The sequence below is a fragment of the Convolutriloba macropyga genome, chromosome 3, assembly GCF_964194025.1.
Source record: "Convolutriloba macropyga chromosome 3, txConMacr16.3, whole genome shotgun sequence".
Lineage (NCBI taxonomy): Eukaryota > Metazoa > Xenacoelomorpha > Acoela > Convolutidae > Convolutriloba > Convolutriloba macropyga.
In genome coordinates this window covers 9,918,635-9,931,134 of record NC_134470.1, presented here as the reverse complement: position 1 = coordinate 9,931,134, position 12,500 = coordinate 9,918,635, and the positions used below count along the sequence as shown (strand labels likewise).

Here is a 12,500-nt window from a genome sequence, read left to right as displayed (position 1 = left end):
GAATACTCTTTGGTGTTAAAAAGTTTAACTCAATTAACAACATAAGACTCATAAAAGACATAAAAGCATCGTTTACTATCAATACGTGAACTGCATGTTTATGAACTGATGAAGTGTCTGAGTAAAATTATAAGAAATGAACAACATAACACAGAGTTAAATGATGTCATTTCAAAGATGAAATAGAAGTTATTACTAATGATTCAAAAAGAATCAAAACAATTAAAAATAGGTCAAAAGGCACTAAGCAAGAAAGCAAAATTCTTCAGTGGCGCCTACGCAAACTGTTTAATGTTTTAGTGAAATGGGATGTCAGCATTGTCTTAAAAATTATTCAGTGGAAATCCAAACAACTGCCGCATTTACTTCATGATCTGGAGGATAATTATATTTGTGACAACGAGGAACTCATAAAGGCTTTTTGGTAAGACTTCGCTCTTTTGGTGTTTTTTTTTGTTTCTGTAATAAAAACAAAGATGAAATGTGTTTTTTCCAGTTCAGTTTTTAACTTTTGATTTAGTTCGGGGGATGGGTGTTGGAGGTAAAGAAAATCATACAACCCATAAAGAAACAATTTGCTCTTAGGCACCACTTGACGGGCTTAATGCCTTATTGGTGTCCTTTCAGATACATTTAGATACAAAAATTGTGTTTATAGTATCTGAGAACAATTTATTATTATCATGCTCTCACTGCTCTGGGAGGCAGAAACAAGTTTTATCAAAAGAAATTTTAGAGTTCAAACTGCGAAAACAGTTCATAGGTTAGAAACGTGATCATATTTAATTTCGCATTAAGATCATTGCTCATCCAACAAGCTCTACAATAGTTTAACCAAAAAATTTGGAGCGTTAGTCTTTGAGATCTTCAAACTTCGAACTTAATCGGGAGCACAAGATGCCGAAAAACATAAAAAATAACGATGGAAATAAAATTTACGTCTTCTCTACTGCTTTCAACCCTAGTGCTAGATTTTGTTGCTCTGCCCTGCCTGAAAAAAGTGAAATTTCTAATTCGCTGAATTGCAGACTGAATATTCTGTTTTTGAATAACAATTTAATTCAGTTTCAACTGTGAATTACTGATTAAAAATTGACCGAGTTTTGTATGCTCGAAGTTTCAAAAATTGGCAAAAATAGACAAGATCTAGATATGAGTTTCCCAGTGTTTTGAAAGCAGCAACAAGTTGTGATTCAAATTAATGTAGTTTTGAACTTAAAATAAAGTCACCAGCTCGCAAAGATGGATACATGATCAAATTGAACTAATTTCTCTGTCTTTAAATTTCCTAAATTAGGTTTTGAAAGTTTATAGCCAATTGAGATTCATAACTACAGTGAAGTTTTTTTGATGGAATTTTTGAATTTTTGGATCTTTTCCGTTTGTGGCCCCCTCTCCCCCAGCTTAGTGGGCGCATTTTATTTTATTTGCATCCCGCAGATATGTACGTGCAATACTTTTACATAGTGATTTACTTTGTTATTGTAACTGTGCTCTGTAATTTTAACTGTGCTCGTGCTCTGTAACGGGGGGGGGGGGGGGGGCGCATAACGTACGGGGGGCACAAACGGAAAAGATCCGAACTTTCAGACCTTTATTTTTTGATTTTTTTAAGCAACAAATTCGTGTAAAAAATGCGGTTAATTAATCGGAGAATTTGTGTAAGAATTTCAACTTTAAGCCATGATTGACATCACTCGTCTCAATTCTCTAATTTTTTATAATCAATTAATGGTTTTTCAGCTCAAACAGGGCCACTAATGAATATGTTAACTAAGCGTTCTACATTTTTTATACTACTGTATGGCAAGATCTAAACTTACGAACAAATAGAAAATACTCATGATTTCAAAAAGTTCGGTAGACGATGACAAAAACGACACAATAAGTCTGATTTCCTAAAATCTTCTAATAATCCTCCATTTTTTTGAGTTTTTTCCCATATTTTGTCCATTTAGATCTAGCCTTGACTACTAGATGTATGTAAAAAACGAATTGATAGAGAATGAACCACTGACATTCCTTGTATCGAAATCATTGCTAACACCATTTTTCAATTGCAAAGTTTCTGTAGAAAGCTAAGTTGACATATTATATTTTTTTTTAAAAATAACGAACTAATGGGGCCTTCAGAATAAATATCCTTTTCACAGTTATTAAAAACCAACGAAAAATTTGGTAACTGTGCAATTGTACTTTTTGCATTTTTTTGCTGCAGGAGTTAAACGGCATGTATGATATGTAATATTTACAAGAGAAAAAACTATTTTCTGTTTTGAGGTACAATTGAAGAGAATAAAGTATTAGCAGCATGGGTTTGTCGAATTGTTTCATTGCTTCACATTTTTTATTCAAGAGGCGAGAAAAAGTTTTGAGCTATGGTAAGAGAAAAACGGAATTTGCTTTTCATCCCCGAAAAAATAATAATCGTCATTCTCGGAACAGTGAACATTTTGACATTTTTGATTATGCAGTCTCAAGACTGCTCATTAGTTTTTAAAATTGTAGACATAATATATTCAATCAAAACTTATCTTCGAAAACTTTCTAGAGAAAAATTCAAGGGTAAAGTCATCGATTTTGTCCGTATTGAAGGCTTCTTCAGGTTGCGGTAACCTTGATCAGTGGTTTACTGTCACTTTTAAAGATGGTCACAACAAATGAAGGGATGAACTCTCCAAAAATTGTTGTCTATACATCCTTTACTCATTCGGTGACCCAGTATTAAACTATATGAGTTTTTTATAGAATAAGTGTGAATTTAGAGAAAATATTTCCTCAGTGGTTTGGTTTCGAGATCTTAGAGCAATATTGGCTTTTAAGCGGTTTGACGGAAAAAAATGAAAAGGCGGCAAAATTTGGGGTCTTTTACAATTATGTTAATTCCAAATATCGAGTGTTTTTTATCTATATTCATTTTGTAAAAAACTGGTTTTAGGTTTTCCGAAGATTCTAACCTCTCTGTAAATTAAACAATTTAACTAACCATTATTTGTTCGAAAGCTAACGTTTAAGGTGGAATATAATTTGCGCTAATGTTGTTCTTGATTTCTGATTTCCTGCTAAATTGTGACTTCTCAACCCATAACCAATGCTTGGAGCTTTTAATCAACGTTTCAAATTGTCTGTTTAAATGCCTCAATTGTATATTAGTGACTCCATGGTACGATTTGATTGGTCACTAGAATTGCAAGGCCGAGAGCTTAATTTGAAAGACTGAAATTAGACTTCAAGATGTAGAAGTCTATTTTTTGCCCTAAATTAAGTGTCCAATTTTAAGACACTAAGTTTAGTGCAAAAAATTGACTTGGTTAGAAATATAATTTTAGACACTGGAATCAGATCGCTATAAATATTAGGCTACTTCGCTAACAGAGAAGAAGACGTTTAGTTTATTTCAAATCCTGTATTTTTTATGAAGAAAATTTTCTGTCGCTAATCTGCAAGATTGTACCCTTAACTTCAATTTCAAATGATATTCGACACTCTCATACACTTTGGTTCTTCAAATACGATAGAACATTGTCTTAGTCATCTTCCGGCCTCTTTTAACCTTTTTTAGAGATCTTTATTTGCCATAATGTAACTCTTTTTGAATTAGTTGCGTCTTTTCCACTTGTTATAATAACAATACCCAAATCATATACTATAAATATAATTATAACTTTATGACAGATATAAAAATGGATATAACTCAATTTTTTATTATATAATATAAATAATAATAATACGCAAATTTAATGCTCAACTAAAGGTTTCTATTAGCCTTTAGGATCATTCAACAATATGCATTCAAACTAATTTGAAGACCAATTTTTTAAAAAAAAATAAAACTGCCGAAAAATCAAATAGTTTGTCTGAAACGTTTTTGTCCCTTTTCATAACAAAAAATTGTTACTTATGAGTAATTATGGTCAAATTTTAGGAGATAGAAATTGATAGACATTATAAACAAAATTAATACAAAAACGATACAAAGTTTTATGCAGCTCGATAAAATATCTCCAGTCAGTTTCCGTCTATCAAACTGCACTTAACTCAAAATTTTTATTTATTGCTTCTTGGACAGAGGAATTATTTGGACCAATAGCGAGCATTTCATTTCACCTTTTTTTCGATTTTCTCATAATCTTTGTTGTTCTACTGTTGAGAATCATACTTGAATTTTCAAAAACTTTTTATTCAATGATTTAGATTACTCCTACAAATTTTTCTTTATTTATTGTTATCAAAAATTGTAAATTAAACTCTTGATATATTGAAAATTTTTTATTAAGACATTTAATTATGTTGCTAGTTGACAGTAAAGATTTTCAATGTTTGCGCTTTTGTTATAGAAAACAGTTCATAATCGTCCAATTGGTTTTTGTGGATATATTCTTGTTGTAATAGGTCTAATTTGTTTGAATCTTCTAATTTTGTGACATCTCGGCAACAAATTGGTAGCTCTGAAATTACATTGTCTGTTTACTCTAGTCACTACTTCTTGCAAAAATTTGCTATCCTCAGATTTTTATCGAAGTCTTGACAGAAAAATCAAGGCTGAACTAGAGTCTTAAAATTGGAATTTGGCAAAATCAAATTGCAGTTCGCCAAACCAGCAAAACATTTGAACAGCGCTAACAGATTCTTCAATTAGCCTGTTCTCCAGTCAAACACTCAAGCAATTCAAAAAAATTAGTTGTACAATAATGTTTCCTGTTTTTTCCGTTCCTATTGTCTGCATGTTTATCGACATTGCTTTTTTCACTGAACAAATTTATATACATGTGTTAAAAAAATGAACACTTGCGTCAAGTTTCTACTAAATCTCGGATAATGTTGAAACGGTCTCTTTTCACAGAACTATTAAAAATTTAACCATGTGCTTTTAATACAAGAAATTAATTTTTAATAGCGTAAAAGCTTTAAACACAAGCATATTTTTGTATCTGTAAAACAAAAACAGAAAATGAAAGACTTTCTCATTTGTTACGCTGAAGTTACAAAATATCTATTAAGTCTTAAACAAATCAAAACAATTTATTGATGCGTTTTTCATCTTGTTCGTTGTAAAAGTTGAAGTTATTATGTTGTTTATCTAATTTGATGACGTTATGGATGAAGCGCGAGATTGGTCTGATGAGGAAAAATTAACGCGCAAAAAACTCGAAAAAATGTGCAAATATTTCAGCTATCCGAGAGCAGATCGGCTAACAAATTTTATATGTGATCACATTTTATGCATTGGATCATGTATGAACAAACCACTTAACCACGTAGCAGATTTTCATAAAAGTAAATATTGGCCAATATTTCACGCGAACAAATTTGTCAGACCTCGATTTACATGTGGCTGTTTTGATTTTCTCTGCGTAACCGATGAAATATCGTACGAAAAGTGGGAAAGAGATGAAATTATATTTGATGGCGGTAGATTACTGGTCGCAGTTCGTAAATTGTCTAATGGAAAAGTAGTCCCTTACCATGTCGAAGGCGAATACAATCAATGTGAGCTGCGCTGCGCTACATCAAATTTTCAGTAAAGCTGATTTTTGACCCAAGATAATTGTTTTTGTTTATTTTGTGCGATAGGTATTTTGAAGTTTTAGCAAAAAGGATGCATAGACATGAGCAATTGAGTATTTTTTTTCCGTAGCTTTTCAGGAAACTACATTTTCGAAAATGCTGCTTGCACGAACTTTTCTTTCGAAGAGTTCTGAAGGCCTCAGATTTGTAAAAGACTATTGTGCATTAATTGTGGTTCTTGTTGATATTTAAACACAATTGATTGGCATTTATGATTCATCCGAATTGAATTATAATTTACCGTTGCATGCATGGGGTTCTTGTGTTTTGCGGAGATCCGAAAGTCCAGGTTTGTGTTGGGGGACTGCCAGGTGTAAAACAGTCAAGATCTCAATCTTAGGGCGTCCTCAAAATGCACTCGTGATAACGCTAGTTCAGAGTGGTTAGTAATCTTGTAGGAATTTGGCAGACTGGCATATTCTTAAAAGGCGATGCATCCTCTGGCAGAATTTGCTGCCAGATTCCATAAGGTGACCATTTTTTCATCCGGATTCTTCCAATTTAACGTTTTTTTTTCTGTCAGAATCATACAATAAAACCATTCTTCTGCTAGATTTCTGCAAGATACTCTTTTTTCCTCACGATTCTTAAATCCTCAGATAAACTTATATAATGTTTCAGTCGCAGTGAATAAGTGTACTGCGGCATAACAGGAACAAAAAAATTCTGAAACAAGCGTGCAAGGTGCTCCATGCGCCATACAAACACATAAACAATTTTGTTTATCGAGCGTTGCTCAGTAGCCTTCGCATGTTTTCTCCTTGTTTAGTTGATCAAATTTACTGGAAATAGTTTTTTTGATTATCTAAAACGGTCAGATTAGATATCAGCCAATTGAAATACCGCTCAACTGGATTGCACAGTTTTACTTTTATCAGAATCTTGCAGAATGATCACTTCCTTGCCACAATCTTGCCAGATAGCCATTATTCTAGTAGATTCTGCTCAAGTAATCAAATTTAGCAGAATCCTCAAAATCCTCTTCCAGCATGATTTTTAGAGATCTTTTCTTTTGTGCCAGATTTTTGAACAAAACCGTTCATCTTCCAGACTAGGAAAATTTTGAACTGGGATCTTGACTAGAGAAATTTCTTAAATTTTGGAACCCTCCAAAAATTATCTCACAAGCAAAATTGTTGCACTAGTTGACTTGGGCCCACTTATCGTAATGAGAATTACTACCCACTGGATCGAATCCCTGAAATCCTACGGGGATACCAGGGAATATAACAATTTCTCGTTATTCTTGGTAGGAAATCCGGGAATATTGAATTTTTGCGTGGAAAACAGGGAAAATATTTTTTTGGTAAACAAAGCGGGAAAACCGGGTAGTAGAACTAGTAGTAGTCGTAGTACGGTATACACTTACTTTACGAAGAATACATAGGAACAACGGAATGAAGGTAGCTTTGTCATTTTTCAGTAGCCCATTTCAAATTTGTTACTAAGCGATAATTCGTCTGTAAGCTAAGCCCTAAATTAAAAGTTAAAAGTTCGGATCTATTTTTTTCAACAAACAATATTATATCGTCCTTGAATGAAAGAACTGGAATTGTGAAATCAGAGTGATATACGATCTTTGACTATGTAATTTTTGACAATGTTTATTATCCCCCCACACATACATGCACGAGTGCGCAAAATTAAGACAACAATTACCTCCCCCCCCCCCCCCCTGACTTATTAAGTCTTTTCATAAAGTTGATGCCTCGACTGGGGTTGATTTTTCTGCGTTATCATTTTTGCACTTCATTTGATGTTGCGCAGATGCTGACGTCATAGCTCAAAATAACACCAGGTTAAACGGAAATTCAATAGTTGGCAATAAAAGCTTTCAAGTGGATGCAAATTTTGTCCTCATTGTCAAGAGTTTGCTACCCGAATCAAACGTTACAATTTGGAATCGAAAACTTTCTAAAGAGAGACATCGAGTTAAGAGTGAGGCCGAGCTCAAACTGATAAGAGACGCCATTTTATTTGAACAATTTATGCAGCTTTTATTTTTAATGTTGGTTTGTTATTTATCAGTATTTGGACTCTCTCTTCCTTTTTAAGTAATAATCACAAAAAAACAGGTCAAAAATAATACAAAATATTGATTATTTTTTGAGAAATTAAATAATTTTAATGAATATTTCTTGTATTTAGAAAGTGATACTGTTTGAAGTTTCAGAGAAAACAACCAAATGTAAATTGCATTAGATAATCTTGAAATAGCTTAACAAGAGGCTCTACTTGTTCAACTTATACTTGGCTAGAGAGATGAAGCTTTGAGGAACAAGAAAGAACGTGAGAACGGGTTATAAAAGATGCCCAAGTTCGAGAGCTTAAGATCCGTTTAATTGTTTAATTGTAATGGGTAGCACACTAAAATAGAGTTAAAGAGAAGCTCGTTCGAATCCAGTACTGCTCCAGTTTCGCAGTAGTTGCGCCTTAATTGCCTTTATTGACTTATGTTTCTACCTCGTCAACACTGCAACAGCTTATATTTTACAAAGCTACAATTTGCAAAAACTGTAATATATAGCAAATACTGTCAACTTGCTCTAAGCTTAAAATTTTTTGGTTCCTCCCACTAAAATTGCAAGAAAACTAAAATTAATAAGAAAACCATATTTTAAACTCTTAAAGTCTCAAAGTCCATAAATTTTTTAAGAAGCTCCGAAACTGAAGAAAAACAAGAAGTACTTTAAAACCGCATTTCAAACAGCATTTATCAACAGATGTTAATTAAGATCAATTTTCTTGCAATTTTAATGCGAGAAACCACAAAATTTTTAGCTTAGAGCAAGTTGACAGTGTTTGCTATATAACACAGTTTTTGCAAAATGTAGCTCTTTAAAATTAAAGCTGTTGTAGTGTTGACGAAGTAGAAACATAAGTCAATTAAGGCAATTAACATGAGGAGGCATGAACCTCGAAAGATAAATTCGACTTGGTGTTTTTATCCTAAAGAACATTGGGTTTTAATGCATTTCAATTATCATACACAACTAAAAATTTTCTATATCATGCTTGTCAGAACAAACCCAAGAGAGCAAAGAGGTAGTTGAGAAATTCTACCAACGTTAAAAAACCGATAATGGAAGATAACATGATAAATAATTTGATCAATGCGCGTGGAAGCAAAAACATGCCTTCCCATTTTTATTAATTGGCCCGAAAAACGCACACAACTTGGTTAGTGTTCATAGAATAAGATAAATTGAAAGTTTTTTTATGATTCTTAAAATTTACTAAAAGATTCAAATTAAATGTTTGATCCTATAGTTTAATCTTCAATTTAATCTTTAATTTGCCTATATTTGGGACGGAAAAACCCTCCGGCTCATTTTTTTCACTATCATATGACAAACCAAAAAATATACCCTTAACAAAACAAAATATAGTCATTTTTAAGAGTTTCTGAAAAGTAACAACAAAAACTAATGAATGTTCAACAATACCGATCCAAAACGGCTTTTTGGGCCTTTCACTCGTTTCTCACACTTTCAGCAGTAAGAGTAAAAATTTACGTACTTTGTTTAACCTTACCATCTCAAACACTTTAAAAAACTATCTAATGTACTGATTTATATCTGCAGACGCAGTTTGCTTACACGAGAATAAAAAAGACGCAGTTTGCTTACACGAGAATAAAGTTTAACTAATAAATAACATCGATGAAATATTTTTTGAAATTTTTGTCGTGGTGGGAAGTAACGATTATAATCGACAATTAGTAAAGCAAGTTGGGTAATGGAGAATTTTCCTTTATTGCAAGTACGAGTTAATTAAAGTTGCCTAATCAATAACAAGCTAATATCGAAGCCGTCACAAAAATTGGGTTTTGTGGGTGAGTTGTATTTCTCTTTGTCTGATGCAGAACAGTTGCTACATGTTTTTCTTAGTTCCCCAGATTTTCAAAGAAATGATATGAATAAAAAATATTTATTTTTGATTCTCAAAGAAAGGTAAGAAAGAGGTAAAAACGAACAAATGTAGAAAATGAGCGAAAAAAAGAGCAAGTGTGAAAAAGATTTGTTGGTAAACCAAAAATGTTTGATTGTTATTTAGATAGGACAGCTGAAGGCTTTTGGTTGGAGGGGTTTGGCAAAAAAACGCACACCTCTACCTGAACAGGGTACCTCTTCTCTTATGAAAATTTTATGTGCAATTTGGAAAGACAACAGATGTACAAAAATTCCATAATAGTTTAACTAACTTTATGAAAATTGATTCGAAAACACGTAAAATAGATTTCAGTCTCCTGGTCCTCACACGCGCACAGGCAAAAAATAGAGAAAATCAAACACCATAAGAATTCGACGAAAATAGGCTTTTGGAATATTACTAATTTTTTAAAATCATTATAGTTCAAAATTACAGGACGAAAATTGGAAATCACATCAAAAACTAAGTTTAATAGAAAAAAATTGCGAAATTAAATTTTTTCAATCCAGTTCATAGAAGAGTTTTTGTTTTTGAGAAAAAATATTGCAAGTTAAATTTTTTCAACTAGTTCTTAGAGGAGTTTTGTTCTCAAGAGAGGCCAGTGTATACAACTAAGACAAACGCAACACAAAGGGCAGATATTTACCGTTTGTGCACCCCCCCCCCCAGTTCTTTATTCACCCCGCAGTTACAGAACACGTGTCATTACACAGTAAATCATTATGTAAAAATTTGGCACGTGTGTCTGGGAGTTGCAATTAATATGCATTCACAAAGCTTGGGGGCATAAACGGAACAGATCCCAAAGTGCTTTGTAGAACAAAAGTAAGAAGAATTTCATTATTCTGATATGGTCACTAGGGAATGCTGTGAGGGCATACAGAGGTAACCATGAAATTTCTATGACAAAAAATCAAAGAAAAGCTGCTACATAAAAAAAACGTATCTTATCTATAAGAACATTATATCTATTGGTTTTTAAATCGATTGTCTGTAATTTGCAAAAGTCTGCAACTTTTGACAATCGGCTAAAAACTAAATGCTCAACAAGAATACTGTTCAACATTGCCAATTAGCAAGAAAGCATTTTCTTGAATATGTATAATCTGCTCCATACAACGTTAGCTTCGTGGATGAAAATTTACTCATCAAAATTTGCCCATAATTACAACTACTCGAGAAATTTACTGCAAAACCAATTTGGAACGACAACAGATGTACAAAAATTCCATAATAGTTTAACTAACTTTATGAAAATTGATTCGAAAACACGTAAAATAGATTTCAGTCTCCTGGTCCTCACACGCGCACAGGCAAAAAATAGAGAAAATCAAACACCATAAGAATTCGACGAAAATAGGCTTTTGGAATATTACTAATTTTTTAAAATCATTATAGTTCAAAATTACAGGACGAAAATTGGAAATCACATCAAAAACTAAGTTTAATAGAAAAAAATTGCGAAATTAAATTTTTTGAATCCAGTTCATAGAAGAGTTTTTGTTTTTGAGAAAAATATTGCAAGTTAAATTTTTTCAACTAGTTCTTAGAGGAGTTTTGTTCTCAAGAGAGGCGAGTGTATACAACTAAGACAAACGCAACACAAAGGGCAGATATTTACCGTTTGTGCACCCCCCCCCCCAGTTCTTTATTCACCCCGCAGTTACAGAACACGTGTCATTACACAGTAAATCATTATGTAAAAATTTGGCACGTGTGTCTGGGAGTTGCAATTAATATGCATTCACAAAGCTTGGGGGCATAAACGGAAGAGATCCCAAAGTGCTTTGTAGAACAAATGTAAGAAGAATTTCATTATTCTGATATGGTCACTAGGGAATGCTGTGAGGGCATACAGAGGTAACCATGAAATTTCTATGACAAAAAATCAAAGAAAAGCTGCTACATAAAAAAAAACGTATCTTATCTATAGGAAAATTATATCTATTGGTTTTTAAATCGATTGTCTGTAATTTGCAAAAGTCTGCAACTTTTGACAATCGGCTAAAAACTAAATGCTCAACAAGAATACTGTTCAACATTGCCAATTAGCAAGAAAGCAATTTCTTGAATATGTATAATCTGCTCCATACATCGTTAGCTTCGTGGATGAAAATTTACTCATCAAAATTTGCCCCTAATTACAACTACTCGAGAAATTTACTGCAAAACCAATGGTAAAACTTGAAGATGTGCCAAAAGTGCTATTTTTTAAATGTCTTCAAAACTCTGTGTGCTTGTTATAAAGACTCTCAAGTCATCTTTAAATGACTCTCTGCAGTACATCTTTAAATGAAGCAAAATGTAATAGTGAACAATGTTTATTAAAAACGTAAAGATGCATTGTGAAGACAAGAAAAACTAATTACTCTGTAAAGCTCGGATAAATCTTTTTTGGATCAAGCTAATCAATAATCAACGCAAAGAGGTGACAGTTATGGTAGTCTGCAGTTCGGTTTGTTTTCAATATTTTCAATTTTTATTAGTTGGTCTTCTTGCAATTAAATAAGTATGCAGTTGTAGGGGCTGAGACTAGTTTTTCATTCGGAGCTGAATACGCTTTTTAATCGAAGAGATTGTGAACCACCGCAATGCTTAAGGAGAAGATTGAAGTTTCCTCTTTCGGTCTTAAGAAAACAAAACATTTTTCAGGAGTATTTGTTACCGAAATACAACATCTCAAAATTAAGGTTTCAAAAGACATTTCAAATAAGCGTTCTCTGAGGCTTCCTGTAATCATTTTGGTTTCCTGTAATCATTTTGGTTTCCTGTAATCATTTTGAACCCAAAGGGGAAATCCGAGAAGAATTTGAAAAACTTGCGGCGATTAGAGAACTAAATCAATCAATTTTCAATTCAATTGCGAGTCAATACTAACTGATGCAAAGTTTTCACGAAATGAACGTCATATACAATCCATCTTAAGGATCGGCGTGTCGCTCAAATGGTTGTTATGACTCTAGTTCTACTTTTCCTCTTGCTGTTTTCATAACTATACC

At 32.8% G+C, this 12,500-nt stretch overlaps 1 protein-coding gene across 1 annotated transcript in view; it reads left to right on the top strand.

The window, feature by feature from the left end:
- Positions 1-12,500, top strand: part of LOC142335916 (uncharacterized) — a 112,649-nt gene that overhangs the window by 52,026 nt on the left and 48,123 nt on the right. The window lies entirely within an intron of this gene.